The following is a 16,137-nucleotide window of genomic DNA, read 5'->3' as shown; positions in this document are numbered from 1 at the left end:
ATCTAAGTATGTAGATCTCCCAAGTTCTTCTGGGCCAAGACTGTATGAATAGAAGTTTACGCATGGTGCACACATGGATGTAAAAGATTCTACTATGATCTGTTCCTTTATAACATCTAAAGGAGAAATTGAGGGAAATCTGAGGTATTATGCAGAATGAAAGTATTATCTGAGAATGACAGCATTAAATAAACAAATTTGGGGGATGTTGCCTTTATCACAATACACTTGCTCTACTTTCTTCACTCAATTATAGTGAGACTGATTGAAGCATTCTTGGAGAATCTGGGCATCTTCAGTACAGGTTATATTAACAGATTATATTATATTTTTGCCAGTGAGACACCACCTTTGTTTCCGCACTTTGTTTTGCCAATTTATTTTTATTTTATTTAAGATATGCCTCTTTATATGTCTTAAGAACCAGCAATTGTGTGAAATGACTTTCTATAGACTTTTTGTTTTTATAAAAGAAGTATTTAAAGAGATCTAGGATCTCTAACAGAGTAGAGAATCAAATGATATCAGCACATTCTCTGTCAGATGTTATTTCTCAGTGGAAGCAAAATTATCAGCTATTGTCACAGGCACACATAAATAAACAAATGAGAGGTAGAGCACTCCTTAGCAAATATTTTTCACCTGTCATGAGAAAACTGTGGGTTGAATAATTGCTTTGACAAAGATCTTCCTCCCTATAATCAAGATTGCAACACATCCCAAAAAGGCGAGAAGAAAATATTGCAACTAAATACCAGACCAAAAAAAAAAAAAAAAACAAAAAACAAGAAACAAAAAACACTTGTAGCTGTGATTATCAGGCAGACAGATAACTCATCTCTGGAAGGTTGCTGTGGAATACTGTCCCACCATCATACTACTGTATCTACAAGAAAGACACAGAAGTCACACACCAGTACCCACAGACATCCACATATGTTTGCTTCATTAAAATCATATTGTGCTTTTTGGTGTATTTTTTTTTTTCTCTGTAGGAAAGTGTCCTGTCCCGGATGTTTTCTCCCCCCATTTCCCTTTTTAAAACACTGAGGACTCTGCCTCCTTCTTCCTGTGGGTAATTGAAAAAAAAAAAAAACAAACCCACAAAAAAGGTCATCATCTGATCTCTGCTTTGTCTCCCACTATAACAAAATGATCTTCCTTTGTATCACACTTTTATATGCTTGACAACTATGCCTGACAGTTAGTAATAAAACGCAAGTCATAATCTGCTTTCAGTTAGAACAGTTGTCTTGAAACCCTTTAGTATTCTTGTCAAAAACAGTAATTGCTCATTGTCAACATTAACCCCGATGAGCCTGCAGGTCCATCATTCCCATTGCTCGAGAATCTAAAAAAATCTGTTTCTGAGGTATGGGACAGAACACTGTTGCTACTATATCTTATTATATCTTTCTCTTTCAATAATATTTCTTGGTAATGTTTACTTGGAATGGTTCATATAACACACTTAAGGATGGAAATTCCAGCACCGTTTAATGTTATCTCCACAAAAAAACAAAACAAAACAACAAACAAACAAACAAACCTGCAATTTGCAAAAATAGCAATTTTATGAAAGAAAAGTGAATAGGCAAAGCTTTAAAAAAGATTACCAAATTTCAGTCCAAGAATTAGACTATGACAATTACAATAATTTGCTTCTTCATGATTCCATTTCTTTATACTGAGTAAACTTAAGGGAAATGACAGCCGCTGTCCTGGCACTTTTATTGAGATTCATGAAGCAGCAGTTGGAAACTCCTTTCTCTTAGCATGAGTTGAGACTGCATGATTTGCCTTGCTACCTATTTCAACACATCTTTTAGTGTAAGGTTATTAGTTATGTTAATGTCAGTACATATAAAAGCTACTACCAAGGGCTGGGCCATGTTGGAATGGGTTACTAAGTGACACAGTAGAATCAAACTTGACTGAATAAATATGAATATGAGTGAATATGAAAATGCTGAGCAAACAACAAATGTAGATATATGTGTTAGCCTGCTTCAGTTCCATGCGTTGGATTAAGATATCTTCTGGTCTCTAAGATCTCAATAGTTACATGACTATTGTTGAAGTCCATACTGCTCCACCAGCATCACAGTTTCTCCTCACAGTCAGGTAGCTGTATTCCCATTATGTACAGTAGAGATTGTGTGTATTTGTTGATGTAATGTAGCATTGCTTTGTCTTTCTATACTTTTAGCAAAAAAAACTAAAGGAGCATCTTCAACAAGCATACACATGTATGTATATACAAACTGTATATAGAGAATATACATCCTCTTCAAAAGAACTAGGAACAATAACAGAAAAGCAGGGTTATGCACAGAAACACATAGTGTATTAAAAGCCCATGTTAGATCACGTTAACTATTTTACTACTGGCTTTCTCAAGCAGCTCTACGTATCTCGGTGCTCCAACCTACCTCTATCTACCTACTATCATATCCTATCAAGCATTATGTCAGTCTTCTGTGAATTGGCAATAAAACTGAAACCCTTCAGAGATGAACAGATAATGCAATCCAATTTCCCAAAATATATTTCTAAACGAAGTAATCCTTGATCATATTGAACTAAGTGAATGTCAAACGTATATTTGTCTAAATACCTATAAAAGAGTACTAGTATTAGTCACTGACTAGCAAGTTACTCTTCTATTAGCCTTCTTGGCTTTCAGTAAGAAAGAGAATGAAAGTTAATCTTGGTTTTGGATCACCAGGAGTTGAACCGTAACTTCTGAACAGCATAAATCATTTCCCAACTTTGCCTAATTATGCTAATGCCTCTAAGGAAATGCGAAGCTCAGTCCATCTGTCAGTCAGAATATTCTGAATCCACACCATTTTCTCCATTTTAACTGTTTCTTCTAAACCATGTCAGCAAAATACACATTTCTATATTGTTTAGCCTTTCCTTTGGATAAATATGACGCTGAATGACAATGCAATATTCTTTTTGAAACCTACAATGTAGCTGGTAGCATATAATACTAATTCTAAATGTGGTTATAATTCCAGAATGTAATTATGCTAAAAATATATGTGCTTAACCAAAAGTATGGGATTTATAATGAAAATCACAATCATCTTCAGCTGTTACTGGCCCTCACTAACTGTTAAAATATAAGAATTTGATTAGGGATAACGTGATGTAAAATATTCTGTGTGTAATGATACCAGTACCATGTATGGTGTTATGAAAGATCACATTCAGCTTGCATTTTTCCTAACTTGAGTTGTGCAGTGGGAAACAGACTAATTTCTGTTGATGACAAACAGTAATGCAAATTTGACAGTATCTTAGATGAATCAAGAGTGGTTACAGATGTAGTTTGAGATTTTATCCATACACTGAATGTAATAGCAGAACCACAATCTGAGAAAGCACATTTAAAAACTCGACTTTGACCAAAACAATAATGTTGCATCTTATTTGGGTTCACTGTACACATATTTTAATTTAGGGAGTTATAGAGAGAAATTTAAATTATGTCAACTCATTGACCTTACTATGTCCAATGTATCTCCTAAAAATAGTAAGGAGATTTTCTTCAATGTCCAACGTGATATGTAAGTTGCAACTACTGTGAGCTACATGACAAGGTGTAGAGAGTCACACAGTAGCTACACGTGCCTTTTGACCTTGCAGGCATGAAGTAGTGCTGGTCCTGATGCAATTAGACAACTTAATCTGCAGTGGTTCTTCCACTACAAAATTCCTGCTTCTTCAGTGACCACAGTAGTGTGGTTAAAGACCTGTCTACCTATAGTCTTTCTTGTGTGTGTGATTATTCTGTCTCAATCCTGTTTGATTAGGGTAAGCAGAGTGATAACCTATGATTGTGCTTCACATGCTTCAGGCTTCCAACTAAGGTGCATCATCTTAATGCTCACTACATTTACTGTGTGTGCACACTGCTATAATTAAATTATTCTTCCATAAGAAATAAAGAAACACCCCAATATCGTCTTTGGGCAAAACATATTTCTGAAAGCAAGATGTTCTTTTATCTTTTTGGAAGGAGAAAATAATAAGTCTGTGAATGCTCATAGCCAATACTACTATTTGCAAAACCTGTAGTTCTCCTATCTCTGCTATTCTAGGCAGCCAGATGATTTTAAGCATTGTAACTCATAAGTAGTGGGCTGTGGGTGTGCTGGAATATGTCTTAGCTATTGACTTCTTATTGTTTATAAGGGGAATTCTTCCACAGCCTTCATCTCACTTTCTATACCTTTGCAATTTTATCTCTTCTGCAGAAAATGAAACTCATTGGGATTGCTGTCACACTTGAAACTCCTGCTTCTATGATCTTGCTACTTTCTAATGACAGGCTAGCCTTTAAAATGGGTATGTGCAGTTTTGGTCAAGTAAGGTCTGGTCAGAGTTCGACAGGGCAGCTGCCCAGGATATGAGTATTGGTTGCATTTTATGTCTATATTGCATTAGATATAGTGTCAGGATTCCAGTTTAAAGGACCAAGCTAAAACTCTGATTTAAGCTATAAGTAAGCTAGAACTTTACATGCAGAGATTTATAAAGTTCTTTGCACTTCTGGGAAATACAGAGTAGGCTTAGCTGTACATGAATACATAGCCAAAGGTTCTCTGTTTCTTTTTGTGAGGTACTTCTGTAAAAACATGTTGAAAATAACAGTCATAACAGTACCTTCCTAACTACTCTGCTACCAAAATACAGTCTTAGCCTTATTAATATTTTTTAACAATATCTTGTAGATACGTACCACACAATGGCAGTTTCACTAATTTCTAGTCCGTTTGAAAGATATATGTCTTTAATAAGGACACTCCTTAATAATGAGCTATGATTCTAATATGGCCAAAGCAACAATCTAAGACATCATGTATTGGTAAAACTAATAGCATAACCTGGCCTGCAAAATTACATTTGGATTTTATTTGAGGAGAATCAGTCTGATTTTATAGCTAACAAGGAATTGTACATATTTGATCTCAATTTACTAAGTAATCTGAGAAATTGGGGAAAAAAAGGGGCCACAACTAATGTCTCCCCATCTCCCCATGCCCTGCATGCTTAGCACTGGCTGAAATGGCAAACTTTCCTGCACCACATGCAGCAAAGCCATACTGAAGAAGTGCAAATACACTTAGGATCACAGTTCCCCATTTTTTTTTTTTTCATTCAGTGTTTCACCCTCTTACTTATCTCCTTTTTGATCCAAAGGACAACCAGAAGTTGTCCTTCCCCAATTGGAGTTCACCACTACTCCAAGGAATGCTGTTCAGTGTGCATGTTTCTGTGTTACTTTAAGTAGTCCTTGAATGCCACTTCTGATAGTGCACTAGATGAATCGGTATAAAGTTGGGAAATATGTAATCACAAAGCACCACTCTTTCTTAGGTCAGTTTCAAGATAAAATAACTTTAGAGAGCTTTGTATAAGGTCAGTTACTATTACCCAGATTTTGAGAACATAAAATGGTTATCTTGTTAAATTCACATTCATATTCCAAACATCACAAAAAGGCTATTGAAGCAGCCAAATATGTGTAAATTTTTCTGTTTCAAAGTGATCTAAATTCATGGTTTTAATGTAGTGTGTCCTGTTGTGTTTTTGTTTGTAATTTTCTGTTTGCTTAGAAATGGACAGACTAGACACTGTCTGCAGAGGGAACTTCAGAATCACCAAATACCCTGGCAAACATTAAGACTTGTGCTCAGTCTAGCCAAAAGCAATGTGTCCCAAAAAGAAATTCAAAGAAAGCTGTATTCAGCTACAAAAACACATTCAATCCACTTCACAGAGCACAGAGCATTTAGTGTTGATTTGGTTAGTGCAAATGTGATATTTGCGTCAAATTCTTGTATCTTTAGAGTAGGTAAGGAAAAGGTCAGCCAGGCATGATTCCCTTATGTTTTTTCTAAGCAGGACTGCATGTACAGTATTCTTTGTGGGGGGAAAAAAAAAAAAAAAAGAATTCAGACAATGAAATTATATACAGAATATCCAAATACATAATTTCTCATGTTAAATCTTCTATTATTGCATTGGCAAAGACTTCAGTTGCTGCATAAACTTACAGCTGTTCCAAAAGGGTTCCTGTATTATAGTGTATATCTGGAATGGGTAGAGCTTTTTCTTGATTTCTGAACCAAAATCCCATCAATCCTCTTCAGCTCCCAGCGCTTATGAATAGGATGTTTCTCAAGTCATTGTTCCTGTTGTTATGTACTGAATGACCTGCTCCCTTCCCTCTCAGAGCCAACTGAGAAAGGCTAATTCATTTGGGTAGGAGCAATGGAATCCTTTGTACTGAACCTGTAGAGAACTTTAATGACATGACTGAGCAAAGTTTTTGAGATGTGCTGCTATGTTACAAACTGTTTTTTGTTTTATTCTTCTAGAATTCTTGAACTTTCTTTAAAATACTGTAAGAATTTCTTTGAGGATAGACTTGAATGTAAGCCTAAGGCTTATTGTATCTCCATTTTCTTTTCTGCTTAACGAATAGATGAGATTGGAAGGGAATTGAATCATACAAAAACATTCATTACTCTCATAATGATAGCTTTGCACCTAGCCTTGCAAAGAGATTTAGAAGTTTTTAATGTTTCAAATTACAAGTGGCTTAAAATGAGAACCCAGTAGTCCAAGGAAAAGATTTACTTGTAGTCCACATGCTACTATGTTAATCTAACATGTATTTGACAAGACAAAAATAGCAAATAGGCCTGACAATATTTTGACAATAGGAGAAAATAGAGATTTATCTATCTATCTAGATGGAAGGAGTAAAACTGCAAGAAAAAATGAGAAAAAGGTGACTTTAGCCATGCTCACCAGTAAGCCAATGTGATATCTGATGCAGATAATACCTGAACTTCCAGTCTGTATGTGTGTGTATATGAGGAGCAGTCAAAAAAAACACCTATGGACCAAGACACTAGTAACAGAAATTTGTCACAAGTATTGCCAATACATATTTACTACACTCTGCATTCCCTGAGGATTCTCTCTGATTCCACATTTGCTTCTTCAGCTATCAGTTCTGACCTAAAAATAATACACACTGAAAGCTTTTATAAATAATACAGATATATTTTTACAAAAAATATTCATGATGTCAAAATAATTCTTGTTAGCCATACAAAGTGTATGATTCCAATGACATTTAGCAGGATTCTTAACATATTTTGACTTTGCTGATATCTGAGGGTTTTGCATTAGCCTGCTAATTTTAAAACTTCACCCACAACCATTGACTATACTACAGGTTACTGCAAAGACTGCTTTATAACAGGCAGATCAGTACTAGAGTATTGATTTTAGGTATTTTATTACTTCTTCCTTTGTGGCAAAAATGTTGGAAGCTGGAGTGTTGTAGAAGAGATATCACTGTAGTAATGGAGAAAAACATTTTGATATTGTCATCATAGAACATCTTATCTTCCCATTTCTGAAATGTTACTTTATAATCTTTGCAGTGCTATGCATTCTTATTTAATTTCCACTGGTTTAACTGAGGCCAAGCTACCAACGGAGATAGTTGATTGCATGATGAAGCTAACTATGTTTATATAAATATTTTTCTGAGCTTTGGGACACTAGAAAATCAAGTCTGATCACAAAAGCTGTTGCTAGCACTCACATATGAAAACACAGGTGACTCAGACAAGAATTTTTTTTTCCTTGCTGAGTTTAATATACATTAAGTAAGAATAACAGATATTCCTGATCCTCAACTAGGAAGTCCAGACTAAAACAAACTGCCTGATTTTTATTTGCTACAAAGTAAGAGTGGGCATCTACCTCAAGACACGTAGTTGGACAGCAGTATCTTGGGTATCTCACTATGCACTACTTAAGCATCCTGTAGGCTAAAGGTAGTCATAAACTTTCATGGAAGAACTCAAGAAAAACACTTAAACTATTTTTATGTATCAAAAAATAGCCTTATATTTTAAAAATACTTCTGCAAAAACTTTCATCAAAAATAATTTTCTTGAAATTATTCAGCCAGACCTAGGAAATGTTTAGCAAACAAAAAATATTTTTTAACTACATCTACACTTCCCTGAGATTTTAGGGACTCATTTTCAAAGAAGATGAAAACCAAATATAGTTATTTTCTAATAGCAACTTCAGAGGAAGAGGACGTTCCCTCTCTAGAACTTAGCAGTTAGAAGTCAGTAGCCAATTTTTCGTTTTTACCTTTCACAGCTTTTATATTAAGGCAAAGTGTTAGATGTAACTCTTTACCTATTACCAAGCTTTTCTCAGATTGTGACCAAAAAAAAGGACCTACTTTGTGTTTTTGGACATGTTCAGGAAGGTGATCATACAACATAAGGTCAGATCCCTAGATGGCATAAATTGCTGCTGTTCTATCCCAAGATCACTGAGGTTCCCACCTAGTAACAACAAAGGTGTTTTGCAATCTCTGTCAACGTGGGGCAACTCCTTCCAGAAATTTAGAACTGGAAGTAACTGTGGTTATCCGCTTTGTGATAACTGTTGGCACATGTCAATTTTCTAATGGCAACTGCTGTATGCAGAAATGGCCCAGAGGAGCTTCATGCAGCCAGAAAAATAACTTTTTTTTTTTTCCATGGCAGAGAAAGAAAGAAGCACCATCAGCACAGTCTGCTCATGCTGCTGTTGCTGTTTCTGATGTAGACACTTTTGATGTCCTAAAAGCTGTTGCCATTGCATCCTTCTCTGTTGATGCCACTGCACATCCTTGGGATGTAAGCCAAACAGCACTTTCTTTATACCTTCATGCCAAGATATTGAGAAAGATAATTTTAACCCCCTATATTCCTTCAAAATATAGAAGTACAGACTTAGGCTGAGGAGAAACTTCCGTAGAACTTGCAACAGGCAAGAGAGCATCATACACTATCACCGAATGTGTAGTCAGATGAGTTTAGCTGAAAAGCTCTTGTTTTGTAGTGAAAAATAAAAACATTTCTTTCAATTAAGTTGCTGAATGCATTATCACAACAGTTCAAGATATTTCCACTTCTATGTTGCATCCCTGGCCTCCTGCCTTACAAGTGACAATTGCATATTCACTTGCATAAGCTAGACATAGCAGTATTTCCCCACTACAGGGTGTGTTTTTTCATGGAAAATATATTAAGAAGGTCAGAGTTTTGGCTTTGTTAAACTTCATCAGTAGGATTTTGCCAAATCGAAATCAAACACAGAATTCATGTTCAGGTGCTTGTTCTGACTGCCTCACTGAAAATGGGAATACTGGGTTATGGTGGAATGCTCCGCTTCTGACTCATCTCTAATTTTTCACAGTACAGTATTAAATCGTGCATCTTTCAGCCCCTCTCCATATTCTAGCCCTATATTCATGCATGGACAGTTTCTTCTGCTCTGTTGGCAATACTGGACTTGTACTGACTGCTTTAGCACTATTTATTGAAAATAGTACTATTTAATGGAAGGGTGGTTGTTTGACTCCCAGCTTGTTAAACCCAGATTTTAAATTGTATTTTAGTCTGGTTTATAATACACAAAAGCCAGAGACATGGTGATTTTCAAAAGTCTAGGATAGTAGCAAAAAGTTGGAAAAGATTTGGTGTGGAAAAATATGAGCAAATAAAGGTCAAGTTCATTGCCAGTGGTAACAGCAATAGTAATTTTAAAAATTCCTTTGTCTCAGACTCTGCTGACTATAAGCACAGCTATTTTTAAAAGTGGGAATGCCATCTCTGTTTCTTGATTTTTTCTCTATTTTTTTCCTATTCTTTTCTTTCTTTCTTTCTCTTTCTTTTTTTCTTTTTTCCTATCTGCAACTATGTCTCTCATTTCCCTGATTCTTTTTATCTTCCTGTACAATTTAAATGAATCTTGATAATCTTTTCTAAGTTTAAAAACTATCTGGCTATAGCACCAGAAGTCATATTATTTTCAAGATCTTATTTTCCAGGCTGGGGACTTTGGAGGCAAACTGGCCAGGCTTCGATTTTGCGTGGAGAGCTTGAAGAACAAAGAGTATTTGCCGACTCACACAGCTCTTCCATCTGCTTTGAAACTTCTTTTTCAATTTAGCTATCTTATCATGTTAAGTAAATGGCACACACACAAAAAAATCCTGTTTAAAGTGGGCAAATGCAGTTTTAAAATCTGGACTTGTAAGTGGCAATTCAGTTCAAAATAGTTTGATTTCTTTTAAAACTCTTAAAACATACAAGGCAATTATTTTTACATTAAAGCACAGCAGCTATGAAACAGTGAGAGACAGTTTGCCTCTCATTACACTGGTCACTAAATGTCAGGATGAGCTTAATGCATTTTCCAGGAAAGAAGAATTTTTAAACAGCAGTTCTTTATCAATGCATCATTTAATCAGCACAAAACAAAATACAGTAAATATACCTTTGGCTGATGTATCTTTAGGTGACCTCTTAAAGTACTGTTTTTGAGATACATTACAATGACCTGAGAACAACAGCAGACAATTTTGAAATCTGTATAATTTGTAGAAAGAGAGCAACATTCAGTCTGAATCATGTCTACCAACATTAAAAGATTGAGGAAAAAGCTCAAAAAAACCTCAGTTTATATTAATTATTGAAAAATTCTAGTGAAAGCACTGAACAATTACTTTGAATATGTAATTGAACTTAATGCCCCACATAAAAAAAAAAAAAAAAAGAATGGCATTGGGGCTGTTTACATCAAAGCTCACACTCACAGTCTAGGCCTTGCAACTGACAAAACCTCCTGGATTTAAAAAAAAAAAAAAAAAGTTTCAGAAAAATCTCCATTTTTCAGCGTAAAACTGAGTAAAATAGACATGATAGAAGCAAATATGTGAAGAAAGAAAAGCCAAAGTGGGGTCAGGTTGCAGCTCCCAGCAATACTGTGTTGTAAAATATTTTAAGTTATGAACTTCAGTGAAAAGTAAAGTAAGTACTTCTTAGGAAGCTACAAATGCAACTTCTTTTTTTTCTATAGATTCTTAAAATCTTGCTATCATATAGTATAATAGCAAATAAGCAACAGTTATACTGAAAAAAGCACTTTTCAGATAGATGTTTCTGTGCTGTTGCAAAGAACAAATGGTTAAAGGAAAAGCTGTTTTCCTCTGGCAGATAATTTACATTAATTTTGGGGTTATATAAAAGAATTAATTTTAATGATGATACAAAAAGGGAATTTACTAGCCAAACGATGTGTTAAAAATGACTAAAATGTATTTCCTTGAAAAATATGAATCTTACTGGAAAATTTTCAGAGCAATTTTTGTAATAGACATACAAGACATACAAGCACTCCAGCCTTGCCAGAGATACAGAGATGGGCTTTCCCATTCTCAGTATTTCAGTGAAAGCTGGTAGTCATCTTCTGATATACAGTATTTCATATAAGCATAAGTATATATTACAAACTATGTATAAACACATACCTACTTCCTCTTATATATATTCAGTACACATACAGATAAATTGATCAATCAATCTCAGATGTGAACTGAATTAAAAATAAGCCCAAAAGATAAATTGCCTGGATTATTTCAATGGTTTCTGTTTGTGGCACTGTCCTACAAACTGACAGTGGATCCAGGCTGGCAACTCTGTAAGTGGCTTGGATGGAATCAAATTTTTAACTGATATTCCATACTTACTACTAGTAGCTCTAGTAAAGTAACTGATAGCACCAAATTGAGGGAAAATGCCCTCTAATAATATTGAGGTTCAGTAATTCTCAAGCTAGACTTTTAAATAATAATAATTCCTTCTGAAAAATTTACAAAATCCGGGATCAGGACATGAGTAGGAACAATCTTATTTTTGAAAATGGAAAATAATAATTGGAAATGAAATATACTAGAATTTCAGAAAAGATTTGCTTTGCTGTTTTGGACTGGAAGGCACAAGACAGACTATTTTTGTTTATTTCCCTTTTGGATAAATAGAAATAGATTGTTTGTTCATATTTTTTATAATCTCTTTTAAAATATTTGAAACAGAGTCTTTTTTTTCCACTTTAAAACATTTCAGTACTGTTTCTATAAGTCAGTAATACATAAACCATGTAACCTTTTGAAATATGGTTACACACACACACAACATAGCACAGAGTAAACCAGCTCCAGCCTTGCAAGTGGATTTGTAACTATTAGCTAGAAAATACTTTCATCTTTGCAAATATACTCTGAATAATGTTCATGATGAAAAGCAGGAAGAAGACATAATAAGCCAGATATACTACCAGACTTAAGCAAGCATGTAAAAGCTTATCCTTATGAAATACCTTCGTTTCAGCTGGGACAGAATTGTTTTCTTCAGTGTCTGGTATGATGCTGTGTTTTTGTTCTAGGGCAAAGCAATGTTGATAACACACCAATATTTATAGTTGCTGCTAAGTAGTGTGTTAGAAAGCCAAGGCCATTCTCAGCAAAGGACACAAGGAGCTGGGAGCGAACAAAATCAGGACAGTTGACTTAAACTGGTCAAAGGGATATTCCATACTGTACAAGGAGTTTTGAAGAAGCTGGGAGTTCATCTTGCTCTCTTCCTCTGCTTGGAGGGCTAGCTGGGCATTGGTTGAGGGATGGCTAGCAATTGCTTGTGTATCACTTGTTATAGACATTCATAAACATATATATGAACATATCCTTTCCCCCCCTTTTTTTTCCTAATTTAATAAATAGTTCTATCTTAATCCATAAATTCTGCTTTGTTTTCTTTTTTTAATTCTTTCCCTCATCTCCTTGGAAAGCAGGGGAGTGAGTGAATGACTATATGGTGCTCAGCCACCTGCCAGGTTAAACCACAACATCAGTGCTAAAGACTTTTAGGCTACTTCACAAAAATCGGTAAAGGATTACAAAGAAAGCAGTCAAAGGGTAGGAGCTACTAGAATTAGGGTTGTCTGTGCAATCCTCAGCTTTCTAAGGTAGTTGTAATGTTTAGGTTTAACTACACTACTTATCCTTTTCTATGTGAGTCAGGCATTCTTCCTTTCATTGCATACTGCTTCTGTGCCAGAAAACATCTGAGAGCATACAAGATGCTATCTCTTTTCTTCTCATTTCTGTGACTGCCAAGCAGTAATCTCTGGCATGCTTGAGGAAGGAAAGTTCTCTTTGGGTCCTGCACTACTGTCCTGAAGCATATTCAAACCAATTGTAAGTCTGACAAGTCACTGCTGGATGTGTACGAAGCCTTAAAATTTAATACATTTGGCACAAGTTCTGCATAGAGTGTAAAAGAATTTTACCAAGAAAACTGTCAACTTGACAGACAGAACTAAAGCACAGCAGTCTTAACCTCATGGAAACACTGTAAGAAAATTTAACACACTGAAAAATATTCTGATTATTTCTTGGCAAAAATTTCAACAATAGAATGCAGAAGATTCTGAGGCAGATATTAACCAAGTAAAATTTCTGCCAAAGTAGTTAAAATCTTTCAAATACGTATACCGCCCATTACTAACAAACTGAACTAATCCCAAGTTACAAAATCCTATGTTTAAAAAGTGCATTTAGTAAGGTCAAAGAAACATGTCCTCTTTCAAGGCACAAAATCTGAAGAACTTGAACACAACAACTTCTTCAGTCCTTATTTCTGAAAAACAGAAAGTCAAGCTGAGTCCATGGCCACAATCTCTTGATGACAATGCCCAAGACCATCCCCTTTTTGCACATGCAGCCTGTAAGGCACACAGATCGTAACATTTTTTCAGTTTTCCTTACCAGGAAAACATTCCATTTTAATTACTGATAATCCTTGATAGTATATCTGTAGTTACAGAAAATAATCATATAATGTGAGCAATGCATTTGTATTTACATGCTATATTTAACTGAAGTTTCATTGCCTAGCAAGTGCATTTCATTCTTCAACTCTTTTTGGAGGCCTGCGATTTTCTGAGTGGAGATGCACGTCCTCCACAGTAGACACTCTTTTTTCTATTTCTTACAAGCTATCCATCAATCTTACTAATTCAGTAACAGTTTAAGGTACTATATCTACATCTCAAAGCTTGTGCCAATTTGTGATGATTTCTCATAATATATAGTAAAGTCTATAAAATACATTGAGAATGAGAAAATTTAAAAAAATTATTATTTGAGTACACAATCTTTTTTCAGACAGTTTTGGTTGGGTTTTTTTTGTTTGTTTTGTTTTGTTTTTTTGAAGGAGATGAATTTTCTACTCTTTTCTAAATTTATGTTATGTATGTACCACAAATCTTTCCCATTCAATAACACCAATATATTTCAAATCTTTTATCTTTAGTATTTCTGCCAATTGGTGCATGACAAATTTTTGATCATCAAGATCTGATCCAGGTGGACTGCATTCTAAATATACAAAATGAAAAACAGATTATCAATTTAGGTGTAAATGTCTGTGATTTAGGTGTAAATATCAGTGATTTAGGTATAAGTAAATTCAGATATAAATAAATGTGTAAATCATATATTTAATATGTTTAGTTTTACATTATGTTAGAAGACAATTGCAGCTCGTAATAACTCAATGTGTAACAGAACAGATGTGTGCACTACATGCAACAAAGCAGACATGCACCAGACAGACAGGTGGAAATGGCATGGTGTGGTGACAACGATGAGCAAGGAAGACAATCATCCTAAAGACTTCTGTAACAACTGCGCATACCAGATGTTCAAAAGATTCTATATATTTATGGGGACAGCAATAAAGCATCAATTTCTAGAATGCTGTAAAAGAGAAAACTAGCAGGGCACAGTACGATGACTGGGTCTGACTTGCAGTGCTCCCATAAGCACTTTGGTTTGGAAAGGGATGGGAAGCCTTAGTCATGGTATGCTGGTCCTGGGACACCTTCCTCCACAGTGGCACTGGTCTCAATTATATTAGCTGAGTGCAGAAGACTTGATGAAACCCTAAGCAAAGTGATTAGCAGTTTCATAAAGGCTGCAGATTTCTGTAGAGCCAGTCTGCCCTCAGTTCGCCTTTACTGCAGCTGTTTTTGAGTTTTAGCCATATTTTCACATCAAATACATGGTTCTGTTCTGGAATGGGTTAAAAGATCAAGAGTCTTGCAGAGCTACAGTGAGTAACAATTGCATAATTGAAAGATACAATAAAAGATGTTGCTATGCTGTGTAAGTATTGTTTCTGACTAGTTATTCCAGTTGTTTTCTTAAGTTTTCCCTTTAAATGAGAATGATAACTCAAACACTGAGATACCTGTTTACATTTCAGAACAAACAGTTTGACCAGTATTATATACAGATGTCTAAATATTTTGAAAGTATCTTTTCATTGAAGCAACATGAAACTACCTGTTTAAATTTGGAGAATTTTATTTAAAATCCACATGTAGAACCAAAATTGCTTGTTAGTTGATACAGTATGGCAAATGAGGCTTATTTGCAGAGTATATGGAGTGCTTGGTTCTCTGTTTGAATTGGGAAAAGCAATACATTTGAATTTTCATTACACTGCTCCATTTTTACAAAAATGATTCATTGTATAAAAACAGTAGTAAGTGGCTTACTCTCTGTCTTTGTCAACAGACAACTGGCAAATTGCTGGCAGCATAATATTTCTGTTAGACTACTTGTGTATGGAAATCTGACTGCTTTGCAAGCAATTTAATCAACAGTGTAAATAACCTGTGTAAAATAACCAACAGTGCAAATGCCTTTAAATAATTGAGGTTCTTTAATGTACATAAAATAAGCTTTTGTACCTATAAGAGACTTGATCTCTATAACCATGGTTCGTTCTAACCTATTATTCCACATTGTATTCTGTGGTAATCACTGCATATCGAAGCTTAATTCTCAAACCTATTCTTCAGTTGGTGTAATTTTTCACTCACAAAGAATGGTGCCTACATTTTCACACCGCTAATAAATTGCCAGGAAAAATAAGATAGGATTACATACATACAAGCTGAAGAGTTACATTGAAAACTGAGCTCTGATGCATAAATAAGAATCAAACTACAACAAGTATTAAAAAAAAAAAAATGGGTAATTTGCTAATGCTCTTGATAGACATTTCCCTTTTTTCTAGGCAATGAATTTTCCCTAGATTTTACAATGTGATAAAAGTTTGATAATATCAAAATTCAGACATTTAATGTAAAATAATGCACTTCTAGTTTTTCCCATGTTAATAT

At 34.9% G+C, this 16,137-nt stretch overlaps 1 long non-coding RNA gene across 5 annotated transcripts in view; it reads right to left on the bottom strand.

The window, feature by feature from the left end:
• Nucleotides 1–16,137, bottom strand: part of LOC149917743 (uncharacterized) — a 310,433-nt gene that overhangs the window by 37,703 nt on the left and 256,593 nt on the right. The window lies entirely within an intron of this gene.

The sequence above is a fragment of the Phasianus colchicus genome, chromosome 5, assembly GCF_987193195.1.
Source record: "Phasianus colchicus chromosome 5, bPhaCol1.hap1.1, whole genome shotgun sequence".
Lineage (NCBI taxonomy): Eukaryota > Metazoa > Chordata > Aves > Galliformes > Phasianidae > Phasianus > Phasianus colchicus.
The sequence above is the reverse complement of the archived record's forward strand: the minus strand, read 5'-3'. Positions and strand labels throughout refer to the sequence as shown.